Raw genomic sequence first — 3,973 nt, 5'->3', positions numbered from 1 at the left:
AAATACACCTAACCTACCCAACATCATAGCTTCCCCTTGCCTGCCTTAAACATGCTCAGGACACTTACATTAGCCTACAGTTGGACAAAATGATCCAACACAAAGCCAATTTTATTACAAAGTGTTGAATGTCTCATGTAATTTATTGAATACTGTACTGAAAGTGAAAAACAGAGTGGTTGTCTGGGTACAGGGTGTTTGTAAGTGTATTGATTGTTTACCCTCATGATCACCTGGCTGACCAAGAGCTGCGGGCTTGCTGCCACTGGCCAGCATCACGAGAGAGTATTGTACCACATACCACCAGCCCAGGAGAAGATCAAAATTCGAAATTTGAAGTGCGGTTCCTGTTGAATGCTTATCACTTTTGCACCATTGTAAAGTTGAAGAGTTGTAAGTAGAACCATCACAAGTTGAAGACCGTCTGCATTCGCCTTTCTCTCACAGGCAAAATACACACACCATTTCCAAGAGTCCTCCAAAGTCTCATCCCATTATGACATCAGGATCAGGCTGATGTCTTTTTTTTTTTTATCTTGAGTTCCCTGTGGAGCTGCTATCAGACCACTCCCTTAGAAGTCTTAGAAGCGTTACTGTCTAGCTGAGAGGAGCAATGCGGCAGGCCCTTGATTCTTAGAGAGATTTTTGTATACCCGAGAGGGTTATGAAGCATCACCTTAAGCCGTTCTGAGGTCAGAAACTTCTGTCTTACAATCAACACACCAGATTCCCTGAGACAGTAGTTTACTAGGGGCCCTCTTAGGAGGCTCCACGTTCTGATTTCTTCTACTTGTTTCTTCTTGGTGTCGTTTAACGTTTTCTTAAACCCCCCTCACTCACTCCCACATTTCTTGTAGAGTTGAGTCAAGAGGCTTGATTGGAATCAGGTTAACTATTTTGGCAAGAATTCTTCATAGGTGATTCAACATACATTATACTGCCTGACATCTATAGACACATAATATCAAGTTTTCCCATCATTGATATGTTAGGTTGGATCACTTCTTTTGGGTGGTGACCATCGGATCCTTGCATTGTGAAAGTACATTTTCTTCTTTGTGATTAGCATGTAATCTGTGGGGTGATACTATCAAAAATATGGAATGCTTCGCAAGTTCACAGCATCCTTGAGCCAGGGGCCATGCTAATTTTTCTGACATTCTTCCAGTTTTACTCTGTGCTATGGAAGCAAGCCCTGACCTGGCTCTCATGTATACAGATATCCCATCTCTTGCCCCAGCACCTCCTCCTGCTCTAGGTGTCTGTTGACTGAGCTTAGAATATCCCCAAACTGTTCTAGTTTCCTAGGTAGTAGGTTTTTTTTTTTTCTATCCATGTTTAAGCTGTGTTTTTCTTTGCTCCAGTTTTTCTGTCAATCTGATCCCATCTGCTTTCTATCTTACAGGAATTCATGAATAATCTGCTCTTCTGGTGGCACTCTTTATTGCTTTCCTGTGTTTTTATGAGTTTCATGTATAGACAAAAATACCTACAAAGAGACAGAAGGTGTCGTTTCAGGACATGTGAGGCAGGAAGTAGGAAGGGGCGGTGTGTGTGGTTGTGTTCAATCAGACATCTCTAGCTAATCTTTGCTCTTGGGAAACCGTATTGTTGGGTAACAATGAGTAATTATCAGAGGCTGAAGATAGAAACCAGATTATTACAGACTGGATTGTGCCCCTCCCCCTAATTCATATATTGAAACCCTAACCTCCAACAAGACTATATTTGGAATTAGCGCCTTTAAAAAGGTAATTAAGGTAAAATGAGTTCCTAAGGGTGAGACCCTACTCCAATATGACTAGTGTCCTTATAAGAAAGAAATACCAGAGATGTGCACGCACAGAGGAAAGGCCATGTGACAACACAGCAAGAAGGCGCCATCTGCAACCAAGGAGAGAGGCCTCAGGAGAAACAAACCCTGCCGACACCTTGATCTTGGACTTTCAGCCTCCAGAACTGTGAGAACTTTTCTGTTGTTTAAGTCACCCAGTCTGCAGTATTTTGTTATGGTGGCCTTAGCAAACTAATACACAGATCACGGAAGACATGTATGACTTACCGAGGAGTTTAGAATTTATTCTGTAACCCATGGGGAGCCATTTGGGTTGTAAGCCGGGTAGTAATAAGATCAGATCTTTGGGGCAGAAAGGTCACTATGGGAATAGTGCAAGGGAACTTTGGAAGAAGGAGAGAGCAGAGGCAGAGAAAAACCGGTCAGGAGGCATTTTGAGAGTACAGGTGAGAAGTGATGAGGGCTTGAACAAAGGCAATTTTATGGACAAAAGAATGAAAAAAAGGTAGAATTAGCAGAATCTATTGAAAGGTTGGATATGGGGAGGTGAGAAAGGAAGTAATATTGAATTCTTCCCAGGGTGCCGAATTGGATAGTGATTGCAGTAGACATTTATTTGTTTTCTACCCAGCTTCTGCTTTCCTAAAAGCACCTAGGTTGTCACGCAGGAATTGGCTTCCAGTCTCCCCTGTTGTGCAGCCCATGTGCTTTAGGGAAACTGACCCCATCCCAGCTTTCAAGGTGGGCCTTGAGTGACTTACACTAATTAGCTCATTCCATTGCTCTGGCTCTAGCTTTGGGTGCAGAAGTGAGCATGTGATCTAAACCTGTCAGTGAGCATGAACGTTAGAACTCTCTATTGGGACCGAATGATCTCCTTGTTTGGACAAGAATAAAGATGCTTGTAGACCTGACTTAATTGGCAAACATCTTGTGACCCCCAGGGGAATGAGCCATAACTGGACATGGCTATGTGCAGAGCAAAGCAAAGATTAGATTCCTAGTGACAGCCTTGGGTGGCTGTTGCACTAACCAACCATGAAGCCTTGGACTCAAGTTTTGGAGTCTAGAATCCCTTGTCACTTAAGCTGGTTTGAGTTGGATTCTCCTGTTACTTGCCATATGAAGATACAGGTAATCAGGCAGATGGAGAAGCCATTAACCAGCAGATGCAAGGCAAAAGGAGGGACTGGTGTGAAAGGCAAGAAGTTTGGTTCTGAACTTCCATGATCCCACATCTTTGCTTGAAGTTGATCCTTGGGTCTGGGATGACCCCTCCTCGCATTCGTGGGCCTGCTGGAAAAGTCCTACTCACTCTCGAAGGCACCCTTCTGATGCCCCTTCCTCTGTAAAGACTTTGTAAACCCCTCTGCTGTCCAGGTCAGAATTCCCCACTCCTTCTGAACTTCCACAACATTTTGGACATGGCTCTGTCATAGCTTTTATCACCTCATGTTACTATTTCCTTCACTGGGCACCAATCTCCTCAACAGCCCAGAACACGTCATATTGTTCTACGCGTTCACATCCGCAGCCCCAGGGTGTCTAATAGGTGTCTGAACATCTCTTTTTTTTTTTTGGCCACACCATGTAGCATGTGGGATCTTAGTTCCCTGACCAGGGATCGAACCCGTGCCCCCTGCAGTGGAAGCACGGAGTCTTAACCCCTGGATGGCCAGGGAAGTCTAAGGCATCTGAATAACTTGATAAATAAGCGACAGCTTGTTCTTCCCCCATATTCTCCTCAAACTAATGGATTTACTTGCCACTCCACTTCCTTTGGACTGAGAAAAACTCTGGCTCTCAGACCATGGATTCAATTATATAATAAATTACCAGAAAAAGATAAAAATATAAGAATGGGAGGAAAGGGTATTTTTATGGGCTGGGAACACAGAAAAAGAAAAGTTGGATTAAATGAGTTACCTCTGTTATGCTGATGCGATATCTGCTCCTTTGCCAAGTTATGAGGGTGACACACAAAGTCTCTGAATATATAAGATGGATTTACAATTTCTGCTGAAGACTGTGGGAAGAATCTAAAATTGGCACTACCCACACATGAGGTTGCATTATGCCCATCAGTTTATTTTGATCTCATTGAAGGCGTTTTGAAGCAGTGCTCAAGAAATAGCTCAACCAAAAGAACATTTAAATTATGTAAAAATGAACTCCAGT

General features: G+C 43.1%; 1 non-coding gene across 1 annotated transcript; it reads right to left on the bottom strand.

The window, feature by feature from the left end:
- Positions 1 to 1,092: 1,092 nt before the first annotated feature.
- Positions 1,093 to 1,194, bottom strand: LOC137754027 (U6 spliceosomal RNA). The gene has a single exon (XR_011071706.1). It is a non-coding gene; the product is annotated as a U6 spliceosomal RNA (small nuclear RNA).
- Between the last annotated feature and the right edge of the window lie 2,779 nt (positions 1,195 to 3,973).

This window comes from Eschrichtius robustus, chromosome 19 (genome assembly GCF_028021215.1).
Source record: "Eschrichtius robustus isolate mEscRob2 chromosome 19, mEscRob2.pri, whole genome shotgun sequence".
NCBI lineage: Eukaryota > Metazoa > Chordata > Mammalia > Artiodactyla > Eschrichtiidae > Eschrichtius > Eschrichtius robustus.
The sequence above is the reverse complement of the archived record's forward strand: the minus strand, read 5'-3'. Positions and strand labels throughout refer to the sequence as shown.